Raw genomic sequence first — 25,979 nt, 5'->3', positions numbered from 1 at the left:
CCAGGGATGGCTATATTAATATTAGGTAAAGTAGGCTTCAGAGGAAAGCAAAGAATAGATACAAAAAGGGACATTGCATAATGATAAAAGCATTTACCCACCAGGAGGACATAATGATCCTAAATGTGCATGCAACCAATAACAGAGCCTCAAAATACATGAAGCAAAAACTTTTGGAGCTGAAAGGAGAAATAGACAAGTCTACAATTATAGTTGGAGACTTAACACCTTGCTCTCAACAATTGATAGAACCACTAGACAGAAAACCAGAATGAACACCACCATCAACAGACAGGATTTGCTTGACATTTACAGAGCATTCTATTCAATAACAGCAGAACACACATTCTTTGCAAGTGTCCACTGAACAATAACCAAGATAGACCATATTCTGAGTCATAAACACACCTCAACAAATTTCAAAGAATTAGAATCTTACTGAGTACGCTCTCTGAGCATAATGAAAATCAAACTAGAAATCAATTAACAGACAAGAGGAAAATCTCCAACAACTTGGAAATTAAACAACGCACTTGTAAATAACCCATGGGACAAAGATAACGTTTAAGAGGAGATTTTTAAAAAATACATACAACTGAATCAAAATAAAAATATAAAACATCAAAATACGTGGGATATAGTTAATGTTGTGCATAGAGGGAAATTTATAGTCTGAAATTTTGAGTTTAGAAAAAAGGAAAAATCTCAAATTAGCAATTTAAGCTCCTACCTACTTGGGAAAAAAAAGCAAAATAAACCCAAAGCAAGCAGAATAAACATAATAATAAAGAGCAGGAATTCGTGAAATCTAAGACAGAAAAACAATACAGAAAAATCAGTGAAGCAACAAAAAAAAATTATTCGAAAAAAATCAATAAAAGTGATAAGCCTCTAGCAAGGCTGACAAAGAAAAAAAAACACAAATCACCAATATAGGTAATGAAACAGAGGATATCATTACAGATTCTAAAGCCATTAAAAGGATAAGAATGAAATACTGTGAACAGCTTTACTCTCATAAATTCAATAACTTAGAAGAAATGGACCAATTACTCAAAACCAGAAGCTAGCAAAACTCAGTGAGGATAAAATAGACAATCTGAATAGTCCTATAATCATGGAAGAAATTGAATTTATAATTTAAAAACTCCCAGAAGGGAATCTCCAGGCTCAGATGGATTTCCTAGAGAATTCTACCAAAGAGGAATTAACATCAACTTTACACAACTTCTTCCAGAAAACAGGGGAGGAGAGAACACATCCCAACTCATTATACCAGGCTAGTATTATACTGATACAAAACCAAAACAGTACCAGAAAAGGAAAGAAAGAAAACTACAAACGAATACTTTTTTTTGATGCAAAAAAAAAAAAATCCTCAACAAAATATTAGCGAACAAATCCAGTAATGTATAAAATGAATTATAAACCATGACTAAGTGGGATTTATTCCAGGTATGCAAAGCTGGTTTAACATTTGAAAATCATCAGTGTAATTCACCATATCAGCGGGCTGAGGAAGAAAAGCCATATGAGCATATAAATTGATGTAAAAAAAAAAAGGCAAAAAACAGAAAATGAAGTTCCATTTCACCAGAAAACAAGTGTGTGTTGTACTCATCTTGTCCAGCTGTGGCAAAGATGGAGATGAACAAGCTTTGGCCCCCTGGCCTTGGAAAAACAGGAAATCTGGGATGGAGTAGAGATACAGAGAAGGATGGAGATAGAGCCCTTGCACTATAGGCTCAAACGACTAAGTCCTTTGCCTATGTCACACTGCCAGAAATTGAGAATCAGATTGTTTGACAGCAAATCCAGAGATATCTACACAAGCGTACCCTGGAATTATACTCTCGATCAAATTCCTTCCTAAAATTACACACACATACACATACATGTGCAGGCACATTACCATAAAGATGAAAACAACATGTATCAGGACAAGATCATAAACACAGTAATGTGAAATCCTTGCAATAATTTCAACTAATGAATTTCATTCTCATAATATTTTGGAGGGATAATTGGCATCACAGAACTCTTTCAGATGCCTAGGTTTTCAAGGCTGAAATTGAAGTTCAGAACAGTAAGGCTTGCTGAAGCCACAGAGTTACTTAACGGCACAGAGCAAACTAGACCTAGTTTACTGTCTGGCAAAAAAATGCTTTTTACGTTGATTTTATGCAGTTCACTAAAACGTCAGTTATGAATGCACTATGTGTATTAATTACACAAGAGAACCTCATATCCTTCAAAAAATGTTAATGCCATGTAAAAATCCAGCCTCACTGTATCGTTAATTGGAATTATAAATCTGGCTTTTACTATAAACTGTCTCAAATTCTTCTAAAATTATGTGGGAAATACTTCATAAACACGTAGAATTAGATCTCATGGATTTGGTCTCTAAAATGAATATTTCAGCAAATATGGTAAATATCCATAAATATTTTAAGAACAAAATCTGGCTAGAGGATGTGGAAGGGATTGGTTTGGAGGGACTGTCTATGTTATTTACAAAAGCTGTTCATAAAAATGGGAACAATGTCTTATTTTTTCCCCAGTACATCTCCTCAAAGCAAACAGCTGTTCAGAATCCTTCCATGAACTGTTCTTTTCACAGGGATTTTTGAGCATTTGGAGGAGAAGGCATTTTTTAAATTGTATCTCATTAACATTAATAATGGTTTTGTGCCAGGCACAATTCTAGGCCCTTTCGACATATTTTTTTTTAAATCCTCACAACACTTTTCAAAGCTAAGTATTACTGATGGCAATATTATTCTAATTTTACAGGTGAGTAAACTCTTTAGCTCACCCAGCATCATAGTGGGCAGCTGGGGGAGCTGGGGCCGGACCCCAAGCAATTCTGATACAGAAGCCTGGGCCCCTCCTCACTCCCACTGCCCCCCCACCCACCATGCTCCCCACTCACCTCCAGTGATGGAAGTCAGTGTGAAGTTACCTTCCAGGATACTGTAAAGGGAAAATCTGAAAGGACTGCTCAGAAGGAGGGGAAGGTCAGGGTTGTCTGCAGAGGTCACATTCTTGACCTGATGTAAATGCCCAGGATTTTGTAGAAAACTCAGAAACTGCCAGAATGGTAAAGGCTAACCATCACCTCAGAATGCAACTGAAATTGTGCCCACTACCAAGCAGACCCATGTCACATGGCTGGCCATATCTTCCAAAAGTTCATGCTAAAAGGAATGGTTGCTTTGGCAGGCATGATGGCCCCACCAAGCACCCCTCCAGCTGCACCTGGTTTTGGATCAATCCTCAATTGACATCCATTCTTTTGCTTCCTATTTTCCAAAAGTTAGGGACAAATTAGAACTAGACCTAAGAGGAGCAAGTATTTGATTAAAAGGAAAATAAAAGAGCTCACTGAGGGAAAGGTTAAAGGAAGTGGGTGGATTTGTGGGAAAATCACAAAGCCCACTGTTAATATCAATCATGGAGGAAAATCACTGTTGATGTAACTTTGGATCTGAGGTATACAACAGGTTATGGTTCTGAACAAAAGTGGTGGCACAGACCCTGGATTAATCCCATTTTGCAGGTGACCCTAGGGAAGTCATCTGACACTTGTGATGTTCAGTCATCCCTGACCTGAAGGAGTTTTAGAGAATCAAGTGTGATAATGGACCAAAAGTGCTCCATGAATCATAGTAACTTATGTCTATCGAGGATCATTGAAAGATCATGGTTACCTCCTATTTCACCAGAGGTGACCCCACTCAAAAAAATGAATTTTTGTTCAGAAAACAGGAAACCAGACTGACATTGAGCCATGTGCTCCTGCCTCTGGAGGGAATGCTGTCAGCTTGGCACTGGGCCACCAGGGAGTCAATGGATACATGGAGTGCTAAGATGCAGGGTGGCCCTGGGGCCAGAATGTGGAGCCCTGCAGTAATCATGAGAGTTTCCATAGAAAAGCCTCCTACACTGGAGATGCCACAGCTCTGAGCAGGGTCAGTTAGAGCGGGGAGACTGACATTGGACCAGAGTCAGCTGGAGCAGGACCATCCTGGAGAGCAGGTCGTTGAAGAAAGCAAAGCTGAGGAGCAGGCAGTAAGATTTCTACCAAGACTCTGGGCTTTCTCTGTAGCTTTGGGGCTTTGGGGGTTCCTGGTGACTGATCCAGCCACATTTGCTTGCTTAGAGCCTTCAAAAGTGCATTTCTCTGCTTACAACAGGGATAGCACTGGCCACCTTGGCAATAGGAATTGCTAGGGTTAGAAAAAAAGAGAAAGAAAGCCAGAAGAATTAGTCATCTATAGCTGATTCTTCCCCATTTTCCCACCATGGCCCACTTGGCAGGTAACAGTCAAGACTTACTCCCATGGGTCTACTTCTAGTGCAACCTCTATCTCTTGCTCTATCAAGAGATGTTGGGGAGTGAGAGGGACATTGTTGGGAATAAACTTGAATCCTCTCTATTAAAAATTAACTGTTTTATTCATAATGCCCAAAGTTGGGAGTAACCAAGATGTCCTTCAGTAGGTGAGTTATTCAGAATTAAAAAGAAATGATCTATCAAGCCATGAAAAGACATGGAAGAAACTTAAATGCAAACCACTAGGTGAAAAAGTCAATCTGGAAAGGCTACATACTGTATGATTTCAACTAGATGACATTCTTGAAGAGGCAAAACTATAGAGACAGTAAAAAAACCCAGAGACAGTGGTTTCCAGAGATTGAGGAGAGGTGGTTGACTAGGTATAGCACAGAGAATTGTTAGGGCACTTAAAATACTCTGAGACTGTAATGGTGGACCCATGCATGTCATTGTGCACTTGTCCAGACCTGTAGAATGCACAATACCAAGAGCGAACCCCAATGTCAACTATGGACTTTGGGTGATACTGATGTGTCACTGTAGGTTCATCTATTGTAAGAAATGTACCACTCTGGTGGGGATGTTAATGATGGGGGAGACTGTGCCTGTGTAGGAGCAAGGGATATATGGGAAACCTTTGTAATCTCCACTCAATTTTGCTGTGAATCTGAAACTGCTCTAGAAAAAAAAAAAGTTTTTTTTAATTAACCATTTACAGGGTAAATGCTTTCCTATGCATTAATTAATATGCATGATGCGCCTCATTACACATCAAGACAGCAGGGTTTGGATGGGACAGGATCCATTCTCACATATTGCCTCAGGGTACATCCTCTGACTGAAATTAGCAACTAAAGGAAGTGCTAAAGAAGTGGACAGAAACCATATTTTACCAGTAGGAGAGCAGCCACCTCAGTGGTGACAACAGAGGGAAGCTGAGGTCTCAACACACACACAGCAGGCTGGGCTGGAAGGTGGACACACAGCTCTGCATCTCCTGTCATTGGCTCAGCAGGACTGACCCTGCCCCACTCCGCTCAGGAGGCTGAGGAGGCAGGGCTTCTAGGAGGACCATCCATATTCACTCATGGCAAAGTTTAGCTCTGAACCTGAATAATAAACTTTCCAGAACTTGGGGGATGAGGGAGGAGGAAGGGTTTTCTAACATGACCAAAGAGCCTCCTCTGGGAAATGCATTTTATGTTGGACTTACCAACATCAAGGTAACCTTGGTAACTTCCATATCACACCTCACTTGTGGTAACTGAAGGAAGCCATGTCATCTACAAGGGAAGCTCCACCTGGGGACAATTGCATAACCATGGTGGTCACAACATCTGCACTCTTTCAGCGGTATAGTCTAAGCCTAACATTTTAGGAATGAGAACTCTGCTCACCAGCCATATATAGGATATCCAGTCATCAGATTGAAAAATGATTTCTTTTCTTAGGTGACCACGACCAGATCTTCTTTAAAAAGTGAGCAGAAATTTCAACCTTAACACAGTATGGAGTTTAGTGACATTGAAAAATAATCAACATATTTTTATTTTAGTAATAGCTTTATTGACATATAATTCACATATCATAAAATTCACCCTTTTTAAAATGTACAATTGAGGAGTTCTTAGTATATTCATAAGGTTGTGAAATCATCACCACTATCTAATTCCAGGACATGTCATCACTCTCAAAAGAAAACCCATGCCCATTAACAGTCACTCCCTATCCCTACCCTCAACTACCTCCAACTTGCAAGGATTTTCTATCTCTATGGATTTACCTATTCTGAAAATATAATGTAAAAGCATCATATATATGTGGTCTTTTGCGTCTGGCTTCTTTCACTTAGCATGTTTTCAAGGTCCATCCGTGTTGTAGCAGGTATCAGTAGTCCATTACTTTTCATTGCCAAGTAATATTCCATTGCATGTATATACCATGTTTTGTTTATCCATTCACCACTTAATGGACAGTTAGGTTGTTCTCAATTTATAGCTGTTATTAACAATGCTATTATGAACACTCAAGCACAATTTTTGTGTGGACATGTTTTAAATTCTCTTGGATATATATCCAAGTGTGGAATTGCTCGGTCAATGGTAACTGTATGTTTAACTTTTTCAGAAATTGCCAAACTGTTTGCCCAAGGGTCTGCACCATTTCACATTCTTACCAACAATATATCTAAGGGCTCTCCAGTTTCTCCATATCCTTGTCAACACTGGTCATTGCCTGTCTTTTTTATTATAGTCATCCCAGTGAGGGTGAAGTGTTTTTTATTGCATTTCTCAAATGATGTTGAACATACTTTCATGTGCTCATTGGCCACTTGTGTAGTCTTTTTAATAATCAATCAATCAATCTCTGCCCACTTTTTATTGGGTTATTTGTCTGGATACCAGACCCTTATTTGATATATGATCTGTAAATATTTTCTCCCATATTGGCTGTCTTTTCACTTTCTTGATAGTATCCTTTGATGCACAAGTTTTTAATTTTTATGAAATCTGACATTAATTTTTTTCATTTGCTGCATGTGCTTTTTGGTGTCATATCTAAGAATTCATTGACAAATCCAAGGTTTTGGATTAACTATGCATTATTCTAAGAATTTTATAGTTTTAACTCTTACAAAGAAATGTATAGTTTTAATTTTTACAAAGATACATTTATATCTTTGATTTGTTTTGAGTTAATTTTTCTATATGGTATGAGGTAAGAGTTGAACTTCATTCTTTCGCATATGGATATCCAGTTGTTTTAAGCACCATATGTTGAGAAGATTATGCTTTCCCCCAATGAGTGACCTTGACACCCATCAATTAATAATAAGTGTGAAGGCTTATGTACAGACTCTCAATTCTAGATCACTGACCTCTTTATTTACCCTTATGCCAATACCACACTGTCTTGATTAGTTTTGTAAGTTTTAAAATGAGGAAGTGTGAGTGGTCTACCTGTTTTTCTTTCTCAAGATTTTTTCAACTATTCAGAGCCCCTTGCAATTCCATGCAAATTTGAGGATCAGCGTGTCCATTTCTTCAAAAAGGAAGTTTTGATTTTGATAAGAATTGCACTAATCTGTAGATTATTGGAAGTATTGTCATCTTAACAATGTTAAGTCTTCCAGTCCATGAATATGGGAAATATGGGAAGTCTTGCCAGTTATTTAATTTAATTCTTTATTTCAATGATACCTTGTAGTTTTCAATGTGTGAGTCTTGCATTTCTTTTGTAAAATTTATTCCAAAATATGTTATCCTTTTTGATGCTATTAAAATGGAATTGTTTAATTCTATTTTCAGATTGTTCATTGCTAGTAAATAGAGAAACGATTGATTTTTGTATATCAATCTTGAATACAGAAACTTTGCTGAACTCATTTCTAATAGTTTTAATAGTTTTTAGTGGATCCTTTGGGACTTTCTATATACAAGATCACAGCATCTGCAAATACAGTTTAAATTCTTTCTTCCCATCTGGATCCTTTTTTATTTCTTTTTCTTGCTTAACGCCAGCCTGCTAGAACCTCCAGCATAATGTTCAACAGAAGTGGCAAGTGCAGACATCCTTGCCTTGTTCCTGATCTTAGGGGGAAAATATCTAGTATTTTACCACTAAGTATGATGTTACTGTGAGCTTTTCATGGATATACTTTATCAAATTATATAATTAGCTTTGTATGTGATTCCCACGACTAGTTAGTTTCATTTGCTAGCCATCACATACCTCAGGAGGTGTTTGAAGCTTTGTTGGTATCATCAGAGTTTCAGATGACAACTTCCCCTATTATATCTGTAAAATATATCACCATCTGAATAATCATATTCTAGCATTTAATAGACCACCAGGCAAATATGTTCCCTTTGATACATTCTGGTAAAGCTAAAATAGCTTAGGCCAAATATCAGAAAACCTACCATGCTCTTGTTTGGAAAGGTACCTGCCCTGGCTTAGCATTAATTATCCCTCTATAACACAGAGGGAAATTGCCTTTACTTTGACTTTCTAACCAGGTAAATAACTGGCAAATGAGAAAAAATGGATATGAAAATGCATGGGATCTTAGAGTGCTGCGTGGCTCTGAGGGTGATGATGTTGATGAGGAAGACAGACCAGGTAGAAAATACAGAGGTCCAGTTGGCCCCTGCCTGGAGCTGTGCTCTCGATTTATGGTTTTCATATTCTGGCTGCAGCATGCACGTGACCAATATCTCCACGAACCGAAACGGGACATCAAGTATGAGTGAGAACAGATGCCTAGAACAGGCAATGTGCTCAGGGGCAGAGGAGAGTATAACAAGACAATAATCAGAAAAGGGGAGAGGGGGCTCCCCTTTACCTTTACCCCACAGCTTCTATTGCAATGTGCCGTGAGGCCATGGATTAAAAGGAAAGGGGAGCAGGGGCACTTCTTCTTTGACTCAGGACACGGAAGGTGCCTGACTCTGGGTGCACAGAAAGAGAAGCAGAGAAAAACAGTGCTTGTCCCTCCAGCCAGCCTGTCTCAGGGTGACCACATGCTGCTCAGCTGCCAAGGCAGTTGACCTTGTGAGCCTTAAGTTTACCAAGAGCTTTCTTGACTTTGGTGTTTCCTGGAATGAACCCTCTCTTTGGGGTGATTATCCATGATGGGACCCAAATGTAGCATTTTCTACTAAGCAATTTGATGATAAAATGATAACCTCAAGTTATAACTGAAAAAATATTTTTAAGAGTAAATCTGGAAGTTGTCAGGGACACGACACTCCAGTTACAACACTCACAGCTGCCTTGTTTTAAAAAAGGGAGCCGGGGGCGCCTGGCTGGCTCAGTGGGTTAAACGACTGGCTCTTGATTTCCGCCTAGGTCGTGATCTCAGAGTCATGAGATAGAGCCTTGTGTCAGGCACTGTGCTGAGTGTGGAGCCTGCTTAAGATTCTCTCGCTCTCTCTGCCTCTGACCTGCCCTCTGCTCTCTCTCAAAAATAATTAATTAATTAATTAATTAATTAAAATAAATTAAAAATGGAGCCAGAGGACTTCTTCAAACGATGACCAAAAGTGCAATGTGTAAGGGTCTTGGCACAGTAACAGCTAACAGCCTCAGAGAAGAGAGATTCACTTTCCCTAGTTGGCCATCCTTGGAGCACCAGGACCCAGCTAGCGATGTCCCTGTGACAGCGCTGGGGATGAAGGCACCAGTGGGATGCATGATGGGACACGTATTGGCTGGTAGCCTCACCCTGGACCTTCCTAGATAGAGTCCAAAGTAAAGCATTGCTCTGTGTCTGTGAGTGTGCGGCAAAGTCAAAACACACCAAACAAAACCCAAATTCATTTTGTTGATCTCTGAACCTGAGTTAGCAGAGCAATCTTGCTACAAAGTAGGTGGTCTTTGTTGTAAAGGAGGAGGCTCCCAGGAAGTTATTTGGAAAGAGCAAAAGGAAGAGAGCTAAAAGATGCTGTCTAGGAAATCAAAGGGAATGTGGATGTGGAGGAGGCCAACGATGAGAGTGGATGCTTTTTGGGGGAGGGGAGGAGGAATGAGGGGAGAGTCACACGGACCACTCACGAGAAATGGACTCAGTGAGAAATTCCCAGAGGCATGAGGTGGCTGAATACTTTGGAAAACAAGGCTGGTGTACATTCAGTTTTATTTGTTTGCTATTTGCTACTGGCATTTCACTTCCTGCCCCCCAGCCTCTCAAACCTTTAAGGGTCAGCTAAACCCCTGTTTACTTTTGAGGTGGTCTGGGGAACACAGATATGGGCAGCAAAGATTCCCATCTCCATTTAGGGGACATGATCCCAGGCAGCAGTGTCCAAAAGAGAGGTCAGAAGTCCTGCAAGGCCCTGAAGTCACCAGCTGCAAAGAGCATGGAGGAGCGAGGTCCTGCTGGTGGGCTGGGCCAATGCTGATGGACAGTGACAGGGACGGTTGGAGGGGCTAAGGCCGGTGGTGGTGGGAGTCAGTGATGGTGGGAGGGGCTGGGGCTGGTGGCAGAAGCACCTGCCAATGGACTGGCCAGGAGCAGTTTTAAGGCCAATCTTATTTGTCTCCACACAGAAGGAAGTAGGTGGGGCCACAGGAAACCTACCCAAGTAACCTTTCATAAGTGTCATTCAAGCAATGAAGATGGAGAATCGATTCAAACAAGAGCAGAAAACTGGGAAAATTGGTGCCAGTCTCAAGGTCGAGAGGCTGCCGGTAGGGCAGAATTTGCTCAGAATTCTGAGGCAACACAAATCGAATGTGAATCTTACTTCTGTCACCTGTGAGCTGAGTGATCTTGAGCAGAACAGACCTTCCCTGGACCCCAATCTCCTTACCCCAGAAATGGAAAGTAAGAATAATGATGTTGCTGGTAATCTTACCCCCTCACCCCTTCCCAGGGGGAGAAGCCAACTTCCCCTTTGCCATGGCCATCCCCGGCACTAAGAGAGCCAGAGGGTCTGAATTAAGGAGGTCCTGTCTGAGGGAGCACGGGCTACCTCCAGAGTCCAGTGCGCTCCTGGAGGGCTCCGGCTCCTCTCTTGGCTCGTGGCTGCCAGGAGCCCTTTATCAGGCTGTGTGGACAATGCCCCCTCACTCTCCAGCACCAAGCAGGCCAGTATCTCTGGGACAGCAGCTCAGAAGGGGGTATGTGGTGGATTCCAACACAAACAGGGACTATGTCCCTTTTTAAACAACCTGTTTGGAAACATAGGAAATGGACAGGGGGATAGGGGAGGTACAAAGACCAATCCCTGTAAGAATACGACACAGCAGGAACCAATGATTATGTCCTGGAACGCATGAACGGAGGTTCTGGGATATATCCTGGACCCTCAGTATTCCCTGAATTATCTACGGGGCCAGGACTGGACAAAGGTATTTTGGGGTTAGAAGAGGCTCTGTAAATCCGGGTGTAAAAGGACCAAGGTCTGGACAAGCCCTCATGGCAGAGATGCATTTTCCTGAACCAGTCCATGTTCCAGAACCCAAATGTTACTGTGTCAGCCTTCCATTTAAAGCCTTCTATGGTACTCATTTCACAGCTTAATGATGACCATTTCCTCAGCTGATGTTCTAGACCTTCTTGGTTCAGGCTTTCCTGCCCCTTCCCCTTCCTTCCACTCGTGGCATTCTGAGGTCCTCTCATACTTCCCAAAGGAGCTGAGGGAGGTACCGCAGCTTACCTCACTGCCTGGAAAACTCAGGCTCTTCCTTCACTGCCTGGTGTGTGTTTGTTTTTTTCCTGTCCCGCCTCCAGATTATGACAGTGTTTACTGTCTTTACTGTGCCGGGCACTTTGCTGAGCATTTTATGTGCTGAAATGTATTCCCATTTCATCCTACAAACAAATCGTCCACATTAAAAACCAAGAAATTAAGGAATTGGGCTAAAGTCAAACAGCCAGTAAGTGGCAGAGCCAAGACCAGCCAGATTCATCCACATGCCCTCCAGCATTGTTTTCAAGTTTGGAAAAATTCAGTAATCTTTTTAAGCAAATTGTAGAGACTAAATTGAGGGAGCTATGCAGTGCAGGGAATGCGTGCGAGCTTATTTGCCACGTGCCTTTGAACCTGAGCCTCAGTTTCTTCCATCTATAAAATGGAGATAATCCTTTTGAACCACAACGCTTTTGTATGAATTAGATAAGCTAATGTAAGTAGGTCCTTAACAACCCTCCTGGTCAGGGCTGGACCACGGGTGAGGCCAGGCACGCACTGCCCCGCCAAGGGCCCCACATTTAAGAAGGTGCAGACTCTGAGGAGCCGACCTCCTACCAGAACGACACTGAGCACGAACACTTATGCCCTCCTTTACCCTCGTGCCCTCCAGCACTTGGGCGGCGAGGAATCATTACCAGTCCCTCTCCACCTTCTTAATCCCGCTGAGTTTTCTTCTAGCCACATGAGGCGCTATTTCCACGAATCAGCTCTCTTACCTGCAATCATACACACCTCAGTATTATTACTGTTCTTATTAGGAACGCCCCCCTCCCCAGACTATTTTCAAATCATCACACAGTGTCCACGCACAGTGGGAGTGATTTGCTGTGAGTCTGGTTATCCAGTTATCTGCAGAAGCTCCAAGGGGGCCCTTGGGCAAACGCAGTCACGTGCACAGTCTGTCCAGGAAACACGCTATCCTTTCCACTTCTAGAACCATTTCAGCTTTCCCCAGACACCAGGGTCCTTCCCAAGGCTTTGGCAGAAACCTCACTGGGCTAGAGAGGCCATACTCCTGCCCTAGGCCCTGTACTGAGCCTGAGACCTTTGACTCCCTCATCACTGTTGGACGGGCAGGTGGCTCCGGGGCCACATCTGAAGAGCTGGCCAGGTCCTGATTACCAGGAAACTGCTTCGTGACGTGTGGGGAGAGTGGAATTTGCTGCAGGGCCGTGCTATAATGGAGTGGCCACTGGCTGCTTGGTGGGGAAGGCCGGGCAGGGAGGAACGCCGGGTGCCCTACAAGTGTCTGAAATGTTGATTGTGAAATAATCCTGACAAAGGACTGGGGAAACTGAATCATGTGGCTAAGGCTCCCTTCTGATTTTTGGGGAAATATTTCCTTGGACATTTCTCCCCTTGTTGCCTTCCTTGCCTTGAAAACAACACAGCGGAGGTCAAGTCCTCTCGATCCGTACCCTCCGTGGCGGCAGAGCATGGGCTACACGCTGAGCCCTGTCCAGCACGTACAATTGTCTAGTCGCCACATCAAGCAGAGTAAAAGTAGATGAAATGGATGTTTATGATGTATTTGCTTTAACTCAATATTTCCAAGCTATCATTTCTACATATTATCAATATAAAAGATTATTAATGAGATGGTTTCCATTTACACAAAATGCACTGTGCATTTCACACTTGCAGCACATTTGAATTTGGACTGGCCACATGTCAATGACTCTATGACCACTAGTGGCCCCCACGTGGGACATTGAACTAGTTCTAGACTCTCTGTGTCCACTCAGGATCACCATGCTGAAGCCCCTGGCAGAAGAACGTAATGGATTCAGACAGACCTGGCTCATCAGTTGTCACATAATGGTGCGTTCATCTCAGTAAGAGATTTGAGTGCAACAGACCTCAGTCTTTCCCACTTATAAATGAGAATGGCATATCTACCTCATAGGTTTATTATAAGAATGAAGAAAATTGCTGAATTCAAAGTCACAAACAGTCAAAAGTGCTCATTATTATTAGAGTACTAGTAGTAATAGGGGTACTATTATAAGCATCAAGTTACAGGTGTCAGAGACAGTGGGTCTATATTGTGAGTGATCATCTACATACGTTGTAAAAGAGTTAGGAGGGATGTCCCAGCCATTCATCGTAAGCAATAAAACTAAGGCCCAGAGAGAAATAGCAATTCTCCAATGTCACATAGCAGAATAGAGCAAACTCTTGATTTCTTGTCACAGATTCTCACACACATTTCCACCTCTTCACAGTCACATCTTAGGCCTCAACCATCACTTTAAGATATTTTAAAGTGAGATAAAATTCTGACTTTTATGTGTATATTTTATAATATATACTATATTATAAAATATACATATAATATAGTAACTATCTTGCGTAAGGTCTTTGTCATACATCTCATACACATTACACACATATTTGGGCACAGACCAAAGAGATGGGTGTTAAGTTGTATTAAAAACAAAAGGTTTAGGAATGAATAATAGCGTGAAATCAGTGCAGGACAATTTATGACTAATATCAGGAAGTCCTTGTTAAGAATGCCATCTATTATTAGACTAAAATAGCCTCCCCAGGGAACCAGGGAGGCGCTATGACTTGAGACATTTCAGCCAAGACAAGGCACTGCTAAGCACAGGAGAGAAACAAAGCACCCTCCTCCCAGGGGATGCTCCCAGGGACAAAGCTTCAATGCTAGCCTGCTTTCTGGGTCAAGGGCATAAAACAGAAGTTTGAACCAGAATCAACCATGCCTCTGTATGTCGCGGCGGGACCTCAGTGTCCGGCCTGGTCAGCCAAACAATAAGCTAGCTCCTAATAGGAGCCACTTAAAAGAAATATGTCAAAACCCCACAGCAGAGCAAGGAAACACGAATGCACTTACTAGGCTGCACATAGGGATGTGGTGGGCTCAGTGTCTCTGGGTTTTTATGAGACATGTGACAAGGTGACATGTGGAAGCTTTTTGATCAATCTAAAGACGACAGGACAAGATCCTCATGGGCTCCTCATAAAAGCCTTGGTAGTTGATTGAACCATCTTTCACAAAGGGGTGTGATGAATGTGGACCCAAGGGAGCTCTCTAGGAGCTGCGTGGCCTCTTTAAATAATTAAGATGGATCATGGTAGTCAGAAGTACTAAGACATAGAAAGGTTACCTGCCAAACTCGTCAAATTGATCTGGAAGGTGTTACAGATATACTGGATATATAAAACTAATTCACATCTCAAATGATCTTTGGACATGAGAATTATGGACATAATAAACCAGGAAGAAATTTAATACAGAAATTGTGAAGATGTACCAAGACCAAATGACTGTGGTAACAACTGCCTGGCACATGGTGGGAATGAAATGTTTGCTAGCTACTCTGGAAAACAGTATGGAGGTTCCTCAAAAAGGTAAAAATAGAGATACCCTATGACCCAGAAAGTGCACTGTTAGGTATTTATCCAAAGGATACAAACATAGTGATCCAAAGGGGCATATGCAACCCAGTGTTTTATAGCAGCAATGTCCCCATTAGGCAACTTATGGAAAGAGCCCAGATGTCCATAGACAGATGAATGGATAAAGAAGATATGGTATATATACATATATATATAGAACAGAATATTATTCCACCATCAAAAAGAATGAAATCTTGCCATTTGCAACAACGTGGATGGAACTAGAGGATATTTTACTAAATGGAATAAGTCAGTCAGAGAAAGACAAAATACCGTATGATTTCACTCATATGTGGAATTTAAGAAACAAAACAGATGAACATAGGGGAAGGGAAGGAAAAATAAAATAAGATGAAATCAGAGAGAGAGATAAACCATAAGAGACTTAACTCTAGGAAACTGAGGGCTGCTGGAGGGGAGGTGGGTGGGGGATGGGGTAACTGGGTGACGGGCATTGAGGAGGGCATGTGATGTGATGAGCACTGGGTGTTGTGTGCAACTGATGAATCACTAAATTCTACCCCTGAAACTAATAAAAAAAGAAATAAAAATGTTCGCTGGCTAGATTAATGGGTGGGATTAATTAGCATATATAAAAATGAATTAAATTTGAACATAAACGTAAAGTGCATCAGAAGTGCACACGTTGTGAGGGGCGCCTGGATGGCTCAGTCCACTGAGCATCTGACTCTTGATTTTGTCTCAGGTCATGATCTCAGCGTCGTGAGATTGGGCCTGTGTCGGGCTCCGTGCTCAGTGGGGAGTCTGCTGGAGATTCTCTCTCTCCCTCTGGCCCTCCCTCACCCGCCCCCACCTTAAAAAAAAACCCAGTGCGCAGGTCGTGGTACATCAACTGCTGTGCCCCCCACCTGTGTGTTCCAGGTACAGTCATCGGACCTGGGAAGTGACGTCCATCCTGTGCACTGGTCAAACTCTACTTACAGGGTGTTTGAGGAGTGGATTGTGTGGAGAAGTGAGGGATCCCGCTGCTGAAATGACCTCCCACTGGGATGGCTGGAGGACGTAGGAGGGTTTGGAAAGAGGGGAAGGACTGGGATTAGCTGATGGTTGGGTTCAAACTCCTGAAGGGTGGTCAAGAGAAGCAGAAGTGTGCTTGCTCAGGGTGGCTTGAGAAGACAGCGTTAGGACACGTGGAGTGAGCAACAAAAGGCAGCTATTGGCTCAGCATAGGGAAGATATTTCCAGTGGTCTGAGTTGACAGCAATGGAATGGACTGCTAATGAGCTTCCTGTCCCTGCAGGTGTTTGAGCAGAGGCCGGACAGTTTCTTCCCGTGTTTGGCACAAGGCAAGATGCACGCATGCGCTGAGTGATCCGTGGTTTGTGCTCTCCCCAGCTTTGAGTCTTGAGAAAAGCCTCCAGCTTGCTGGCAGGACAGGAGACGCCATGGCCAGCAGAGGGCGCTCTAACAGGGGACCCGAGAGCTAGCCGCCTGGGTGCGGGCTGGTGGCGTAAGGGGAACTGAAGGTTGGCAGGGGCTTAATCCCCGGGTCAGAGAGAAGGATTTACAAAGGGAGAAGAAACGTGTTCGCCTGAGCTAGGGCACCACTGTTTCTACCACTGGCATGAATGTGAAGGCCTGCAGCTGAGGTCAGTGGGTGAAGTGGCTGGAAGGTGCCATGGGCGAGCTTGGGGCCCACTCAGCTTCCCCCTCCCTCTCTCTGCCCCGCATGGCAGGAACTCTGGCTAACCCACAGTCCTTGCACTGCTCACGTTTGCACTTTGTTTGGGGGTTTCCCCTTACTCCTCTCTTCAAGCCTGCCTTTCCCCTCCCGATGGGGCCCTGGGCACACACTACACTCCTGGTCTCAGGGTGAGCACCTGCAGGCCGTGGGGGGCCCTCTGGGAATCGACTGCTCAGAAACAAACCTTCTAGGGCTCCTAGTGCTAATGGTTGAAGGGAAGCTGCTTGGCCCCTGAGGCAGAAAACATCTTTCTGGTACCACACTCTCTGGTTTCCTTAGTGGCTTTTCACCTTGACACGCCATGAGGTGAAAATTCCTCTGCAGGTTTTCACAGGGGGTGAGCTCAGTTTGCTCAAACCTGGATCACCCTGTTAAGCTCAAGCGTCTTGTTTCCCATGGATTTAGCCAACTCCACAATCTCAAGTGTCTTCCCCACAGGAGAAAAAGAGATGAAATGAACAGAGCTCCAGACCCAACCTTCCAGGGCCAAGTCTCTGGTCTTTCCCAGTCACACCAGGCAGCCAACTTTTTACAGAGACGTCTGGACCTTTCACAGAGCTGAAACATGGATGCTTCCCTCTGTCCCCAGGCCCGCCATCCCCCATCATGTCGCCACTGGACAGCATTAAGGGTGCTTGTGCTGATGCTGTGGGCTTTCGTCTGTGGACAGAGCATCCCCCAACGTACCTCATGTCACCCAGAATCATCAGTGAATTGTCCACCCCAAGCATAGTGAGGGCAGCTTTATCTGGGGCCAGGAGGCCAAATGGGGAGGTGGAGAGCTGAACCGACTCCCTGCACACACACCAGCTCACAGGAAGCCAACTGGCCGCCCTCCCTCCCTCTCTCCCTCGCATATAAAACCATATGGATTATTCATCTAAAAGTTCTTTGATTCTTTGGCCCACATGATGTTTTCAGTGGATAAACTATCTGTTTATGATTAAAAGAGGCCACAGTTCATTAGACTTCGCTTGTTACAAACTGATTTTATTTCCCTTTTCCTAGGTAGCCAGCCTCCCCCAAGTGAGCAATGCCACAACCCCCTGTGTACCTGGGCTACACACGGTTGTGTGCGTTCCCCCCTTAACCTTCCCAATGGCAGACCACAGAAACTAGACAGTGGACCAGAAAAGGGGACATGACAGCTAACGTTGGGGGGAGCCAGGGCAGGCCTCCAAAGCAAGTCTCCTGCAGCCTCGGGTGGGGGTGAGACATTCATCAAAATCCAAATTGACCACACGGCTTCCATCATAACAAGCAAGCTCTGGATGCAACACTTGATTCTCGGAGGGAAAAAAATAAACAATCACCCAGCTGCAAAACTATATTTTTTAACAAATTATTAAGTAAACAGTTTGGAAGATTTCTGCCAACCATTCACTGGGAAAAATGAAAAGCACTAGTAGGTTCCAGATTTTTTCTTTTTAAAGGCAGAGGACTCTTCCATTTGTTTGTGTTATGAAGATGTAACCGAGCTAGGGAGGGCCCAAGGCAAAGCTGTCACTCTGCTTCTCCTTTTCTGCAGTGAGGTCTTTCACTCTGTGTCACCAGCTATTTCCTATTTCTAGGCTTTAATCGATCACCTTATTGCCAAGTGATTGATAGAAGCAACATGAGAGCACACAGATGAAAACATTAAATGGGACTCTGCAGCTTTCATGGAGACAACTGTTTAGAGGTCCCAAAATATAATCCCTACTCGTACAGGCCTCGGAAAGGGTTGGGAGCAGGACTTAGCTCATGCATAGCAAAAGCAATGAAAGTTGATAGATAGCCAAAGTATCAATTGTTGAGATGGTATGAGATGTCTCACGCTCCCCTGGGTGGCGTAGGCGTATTCTCTTTCTCAGAGCAGACTAAAGTCAAACCAGAAGGTTGCTTGCTCTACAAGGCCTGGGGCCAAGAGAATCACTCATCCCATGCACGCCTAGGACACGCTGTCCACTGGATGGGCCCTGTGTGTGGTTGTGGCTCAGAGGCAGATAGGCTGATGATGGGAAATGCTGGGCAAATAGCAGAGGTATAAACAGAAGATGTATCACCACCCATCAATGATGGTTAATGGGCTAAAGGCCTTTGTGAGCCACTACCTGGTGTTACAATATCTAGCAATGGTTACTTTCTTTTTAATATTATTTTACTGATGTAGGCAATAGACACTGGATGTGTTTAGACAGAAAAAGAAATATTTTTAAAAGATATATTAACCATTTTGTCTTTTGTTTTTCCTTACTCTGATGCTTGGACATCTTAGGGCCTTGCTGGCCTGGAGGGCCTGCCCCTCCTAGGGTTAGGCACTTCCTAGAGATAGCAAATAACTTGCCTTTGAACGTGTGTGTCGAATGCAAACCAACACAATGCAGTGCAGATGCAAAATTCCTAGCTCACATCCCCTTCCCACTCCCTTCAACAGCTCTCATCCTCTGGACCTCTACCCACTTGCCCTGATCACTCCAGGGCCAGGTACTAGACAACTGGGGACAGTCTTTAGGCCCACAGCCTGCTGAAATTTTTCAACCTGGCCAATCCTTCTGACAGAAACCACAGAAGTGCTCCGACCCCCTTTTCCCCTCTACTTCTTCTTCCTCATCAACCCTGGCGCCACACTGTGTGGCCCTGTGTGGGTGTGTTCTCCTCTGGGAACTGTGAGTAAAACTGTCCTGTCAATGGCAGTCATCCCTGATCTGTTGGCCTTACTCTATCTAAATAATATTAAAACAGATATTTTAAAACAAAGAGTTGTGAACAATGATTTTCCTGGGAGTCAAAAATGGCAAGCATAGTATTTACAATATCCTGAGGGATTTCTCCTTAAAATGCTCTTTATGAGAAGACAGGACATATCTCTGTCCTAGAGGTACAGCAGATTGGTTCTAAGTCATTTTTTAAATTAAAGTAATACACATCCATAATTAACAAATCAAGTATTAAGAAGGGCTTATAATACAAAGTGGCCAATTCTCACCAGACCCCTCCATAGCGGTTCAGAACCAACCAGCAGAGATGTTTCACTTTCCGTTGGTAATTGTTCTGAGGGCACCTCTGTAACCCTATGTAACAGGCTTCACCTCTGCTGGTCTCGATCCATCTTTGTGCCTTATCCATCTGCCCCTGCACACTCTGCTGGGGACCTACAGGATTTTCTTCCCTCACAAGCTACCCCTTCCAACCTCTGCTCCTTGAACGTGTATTGTTACATCATTACTTCTGGTGCTTCTGCTGGTAATATCGTGCCTTTAACACACGCACCCTTTAGCTTCTGGCTCTGTTTACTTTTCACAGACTCTGTTGCCACTGAACTTTGTATAGTGAGGGTATTAGTTTCTACATTTCTTCTCCCTCTCCCTACTCTTCATGTTGGCTCAGCCATCCTGCCTTCTGTGGGCTGTGCCTGAACTGGTGCCAACTCATTCCCAGTCTGTATCCGTGTGCGGCAACGGCCAGACCAGGAGGTCTCGAGAAGGGAAAGGGGGTGATTTGTGCTAGTGACTCTCTGCTCTCCTGAGCCAGCCAGCCGATCTCCTGAAGCCTCCGAGGCCTCACGCGATTTTTTTTAGAAGTCTAAAATAAGCTGAAGTGGGATCAAATGAGACCCTGAGGCGGAAACAGGGTATAAGCCCCGCCCCCCGCCCCGCCCCCTGCTGTCCACGTGGAGATGGGGGATAATTGTCGTCTGTCCTCCAGGGGGCGCAGTGACTGAGTGGACGATCCTCTTGTCCCTGGGCATCTCCTAGCACTTCCGGGGCATGGATTGACGTCCTCTGGGCCTCTGGTTAAGAAGGGAACCCTTTCCAGGGGCCCCTTCCATGTCAAATCCTACCACCCCAGTCTCGTAAGTGCTCTTGCTCTCGTGGTTTCTGATGTGTCTATTTGAACTCCAGTCCTGTTTCGTGACTTTTAAAGGGGCAGAGGGAGTTATTTCATCATTATCCACCCCTCTGGGGTAAAATGTTCTAATTTACTGATAATAAAATTCAATCCCCTCTTTCCCTCAATATCCTTAGTAGTCTCATTTGAATCCCTTTACTGGTTTTGCAGTAAAACCTTGACTATCCCAGAAATGTTATTTCTACGTGGCCTTGACTCACACTGATAAACCCCAGAAAGGATTGGTCTGTACCTCGATCGGTTCATACGTAGCACCCCCTTTCTGTCTAACTTTATTTTTCTCTGTTTGAGGATTGCTCTCTATTTTTGGACTCTAATCCAAAAATGTTCTAGTTGTTTTTTATTGTCTTCTGAATATTTATTGTCAATAAACAAAGCTGCCTTGGGTACATGATGCTTTATGTCACCTCCCTGTTCAAAGAATGACAGTGTTAGGGCAGTAATAATAGTGGTTCTGCCAGCAGCCAGCTTGATGGGGTGTCCCTGTACACGGCAAGACACTATGCGAAAGGATCTGTACCTGCCCCTCCTAAAAACCACCTTATTCTCATTTTACAGCTGCAGAAACGAGAGATTCAACAACTTGAATTAAAATTTGGCTCAAGGCCACCTGATAATTCTGGTGGGAGGCACCTTCACATCTCCTCTGCCAGGTCCCCAAGTGGGGTGGTCTGGAGGCCCACGTGGGCAGAGCCCCAGACTGACATCACTTATGGAGTCATACTTGGCTTCCTGTACCTTATTAACACTGCGTCACTATGTAGAGGAAACGCTCGTGCTCCGTGGAGATAGCAATGGAAGCATTTCACAGAGCAATTAACTGCTCTTTGCACGTGATCACTCTGACAGATAACCCGGTGAGATCCCCCTCTACTGCCTCCTCCGACCACCTCTAGCCTCATAGCATCAGAGGCCCCTGGGTCATGGCTTTGATGGGAGCGGGAGACGAGCCGGGCGGGGGAGAGAACACCTAGTTATTTAAATATCTTTATTTCTTGATTTTCCAATGTATTTGATGACAGTAACAAATACAGAGAGCTGGAATAATGCCAAGCACTCATGCATCATACAACATAGGTATTTTTGTCCTGGGACACTTTCTGGTGCCATGTTCCCCTTGATACGCTATGTTAAAAGAATTTGTAACTGAGTACATTGTAAATACATTCAGTGCTTTGATCTGGAAGGATCCCAGCGCCCTCAGATGGAAGCCCTGAGCACCTCTAGAGCAATGGATATCTCTTCCCTTTTCCTGCCACCCACCCCTTCAACAGAGATTTCCCTGGTATCCTGTCTTACACATTGACAATTATCTTGGCCTACTTTGGCATAGGCCTCATTTTTTCCTTCCTGGGGCCATTAAAAAAATCTTGGGATGGGCTCTTCTCTCAAGCATTACCACCCATTTGACACTTGCTACTCTGTCCAAGAATCTAGGAATATTCCAGTCTCTCAACTTTTCTCTCTCTTTTCATTATCCAAGCCTTGACTCCCTATGCTGGCACCTGGCTACCAACTCTGCCTGCTTCACTGAGCTGGCTCCAGCCTCCCCTGCAGATGGCTCAGGGCCAACAGACTTCTGACACCAGGAGATTAATTAGGTCCAGGGAAGCTGGAAGCAGGTGGCTGTGAGTGACTTGGCCATTCTTCAGCTGCTCCTTCTCTATGATAGAATGCAAGCCACCCCCCTCCCCCCCGGACACATTCCTAGTGTCATCATGACCGTCACGATCCCTAAGACCATGACCACAGAGATCTTAACTCCAGTAATGGTGGGTGGTTAATTTAGCTACATCTCAAGTAAAGAAGTACAAGTCATGAAACCAGCCCTGGAAAATCAAAACCATTGACCACACATCATTCCAGGGAGAAGATCACAGGCTCCAGCCTGGGGGCATGTCTGTCACTAAGACTGGCCAGATGCTGAGTCATTTAGAAACCAGCAGTTAGGCATCTTCTCCTCAAGGAAAAAGTAGCCAGGCAAATATCTGTTGAAGTAGACCAGGAATCACAACAGGAGCAGTAATAATTGATTTTCAGGGTGATCTCTAGATCTAAAAACCTCTCCATTTGTTTCTGTATTTATGTATTCATTCATGCATTCATCCAATGGACAGTTTTAGGCTCAAAGATGAATGAAGCTCTGTGCTGGGTCCTGTGCTACAGAGGTGACCATGGCCATCAGGGAACTCAGTGTCCGGGGCATGATTTAAACACAAGGATTCACAGCCTGTAGTTAAGAGGCAATAACAGAAGTTAGACCGTGTGACATGGGAACAGGGTGGGGGGAGGGCTCAAGAACTCTACTCCTGGATGAGTTTCTTCGTGTCCATTCTTACCTCTACATCACTCATTCCCTTGACTTCCGGCAAGGCTGAATTTCCTTACTCTACCGAACGCTGGCAATCTTCCAGAAACTCTAGAAAGATGCAAGATCCTGGCCTTCTTTCTCTCAGGCAGGTCAGGTCAGGCGTGTGTTCAGGAAAGAATGTGGACATGCAGCTGGTGGAGAGATAGACCGCAAATAGCCTCCCACTCGGGAGGAACTCTGCCTATAGCACCCCTCCCAGAGCTAGAGGATGGACCTCCAAGGGTGGATGGCAGAGAAAAATTACTTTAGCAAAACCCCACAATATTAGCAGAGCCTGTGTCCAGAACCTTTCTCTCTATATACAATATATATGCATGTACAACATATAGGTTCAATATACATGCAATATATTGTAAGTAATGTGAGTACACAGTTGTGTAATGTGGCGCATAAAACAATCTTTTGGGATGAATTTGAAATATCCCAATTAGGGCACCTGGGTGGCTCAGTCAGTTGAGTGGCCGACTCTTGGTTTAGTCTCAGGTCATGATCTTAAGGTTTTGGGATCCAGCCTGGCACGGGGCCCCACCTGGGGCCCCGTGTCAGGCTCCATGCTCAGCGAGAGGAATCTGCTTATGGATTCTCTCCCTCTGCCCCTCCCCCTGCTCACTCATTCTCTCTCTCTCTCTCTCTCAAAATAAATAAATAAATCTTTAAAATATCCCCATTGCCCTACCATTAGATGAAAGATTTTACCCTGAATGCTCACATCTCCAAAGAGCTGGACGTTGCAGAACGAGATTGTTACGAAGACTGCTTCAGGGATTCTCTCCATGGTGCCAGGCTTCTCTGGGAAAAGACTCCCAGTGTGCGTTAGCTCTCTGGGCATATGCGTTGCTGGCACAAGCCACCAGATCTGTGACAGCATGGTGTGGGCTCAGGCAGTGTGCCTGCCCTCTCTGTTCATGGACTCCTGCTCCAGACTCCCGGGCCATGGTTCTACGGCGGGTGTGTGTGTGTGTGTGTGTGTGTGTGTGTGTGTGTGCGCATGCAGGGGCAGGGAAGGACCGCCCACCCCGTGGTCTCTCCCTCCCCCCTTTGTTTTAATGCTTCCCTCAAATTACGGAATTGGCATATGCCCACCTTGGAAAATTGAGGAACTAGATACAAACTTAAAGGGAGAAAATAACACTTTTTCTAAATCCCCCCACCCAGAGAAAATTTTAGTTAATATTTTAGTGATTTCTCTTGCAATTTAAAAATCCATATTGTAGGGGCGCCTGGGTGGCTCAGTCGTTAAGTGTCTGCCTTCAGCTCAGGTCATGATCCCAGGGTCCTGAGATCGAGCTCCGCGTCGGGCTCCCTGCTCCATGGAAAGCCTGCTTCTCCTTCTCCCTCTGCCCCTGCCTGTGTTCCCTCTCTAGCTGTGTCTCTCTCTGTCAAATAAATAAATAAAACATTTTAAAAAAATAAATAAAAATAAAAATCCATATTGTATATAGAGAGAGATTTCTGGGAGGAGAGGTGGCTAGAGATCATATTCTACACTTAACTTGTCTTTTTATTTTATATTAGATGAATAAGTATTTCCTTATATGAACAGGAGTGCACCATAATTGAAATATTAACATCTGGGGTCATATGTTTCTAGATAGATCCACACACATCTTATATTTTCATCATGTTATGCATGTTATTCTTTAATCAGATTTTTTACTTAGTAGTCATTATGGATAGATTTTCATGTTAGTAAATATAGATCTGTATCATATGTAATTTTTTGTATGGTATTTTATAGAACAGAGGTTACCTTAATCCTGTATTGACAGGCACTTAAAATATGTCTTTTTCTTTTTCAGTTAAGAAAAAAAGAGTACCATGATGGTTTCCTGAATTATTTCTTTAGAACCGTTTCCTGAAGCTGGAGTTCCTAGAGTCAGGGAAGTGTGCTTTGAATTCCTGCCCATGACCCTGCAGGTAGGTTGTAATGCTGTTCCCGGGAACAGTTTATGAGCAAGAATGGCCAGAGTCCTTGTTAACATTTAAGATTCTTTTTTAAACTATGCTGATTTGGGGCTATGAATTAAATCTCACTAAGGTGTTTTCTTATTTATTGGTCATTTGCATTTCATTGTATTCTATTCGAATTGCCCGTTTGTATTCTCTCTCCGCTTTTAAAGATCGCTTTTACCTTTTTCTTAATGTTTTATAAGAGTTTTTCATGTAATAGCTATATTAATCTTTTTATATGTATTTGGCAATTCCCTTCTTGCCTGCCCCTTCCCCCTAGTTTTCCTTATCTCTTAACTTTGTATCCGGCAGGTTTTCGTTTTATTCAAAGGACATTTTAATTTTTTATGTATGAACATGTATTGATCTTTTCCTACGTTTATTTCAGATTTTCGTTTGCGTCCTTAGAAAGAATTTTCACACCCAAATTTTCATACTACGTTTTACTGTATTTTCTTCTATTGCCTTCATGATTTCTTCTCTTTTAAAACATTAAAATATTTAGCCCATCTGGAATTCATTTTGGTATGAGGTATGAATTTAACACTATTTTCCCCTGAAATAGTTAGTAGGTTGTCACAACACATTCCCTAGCTAATCCTTCCTTTTCCCGGAGATTTAAGGAGACCTCTTTACATGTACATATCCCTGCATGTGCTTCTGTACCGTTTCTCAAGAACACCTCCACACAGTGGTGGGCATGATGACAGAGACTGAAGTCTGTTAAGATAACCTCTCTGTGCCCGGACCCTTAGCTCAGCATTTGTATTGCTAATTTGGACAGTAATTCTTCCAGATGAAAACTCGGAATGACATATTGTTGGGATGTTAACTGGCATTTGGTTTATATATTAGTGGATTACTTTCCAGAGAACCATGATAGTCTTACCTAAATATAATAACCATTTTGTTTTTTTCCTTTCCAGTACTTGTATGATTTCCTTATTTCTCCTTCCTTTTCTGAGTAGCTAAAAATGTGAGGCCGTGGCAATGCTAAGACTTGATACTGAGTGTGGACATCCTCATTTTAGTCCCAACTTAGCCACGGATCCCTCTGTGTTTCACAGCTAAGTACGGTGTAAACAGGGTATTTCT

General features: G+C 43.5%; 1 long non-coding RNA gene across 1 annotated transcript; it reads right to left on the bottom strand.

Moving 5' to 3' along the window:
- Positions 1 to 12,115: 12,115 nt before the first annotated feature.
- Positions 12,116 to 15,930, bottom strand: LOC141374668 (uncharacterized). The gene is made up of 2 exons (XR_012381742.1): positions 15,837 to 15,930; positions 12,116 to 12,257 (listed from the first exon to the last, which is right to left on the bottom strand). It is a non-coding gene; the product is annotated as an uncharacterized lncRNA (long non-coding RNA).
- Positions 15,931 to 25,979: the final 10,049 nt, after the last annotated feature.

The sequence above is a fragment of the Callorhinus ursinus genome, unplaced genomic scaffold (assembly GCF_003265705.2).
Source record: "Callorhinus ursinus isolate GAN/ISIS: 27379988/994484 unplaced genomic scaffold, GSC_fseal_2.0 scaffold20, whole genome shotgun sequence".
Lineage (NCBI taxonomy): Eukaryota > Metazoa > Chordata > Mammalia > Carnivora > Otariidae > Callorhinus > Callorhinus ursinus.
The sequence above is the reverse complement of the archived record's forward strand: the minus strand, read 5'-3'. Positions and strand labels throughout refer to the sequence as shown.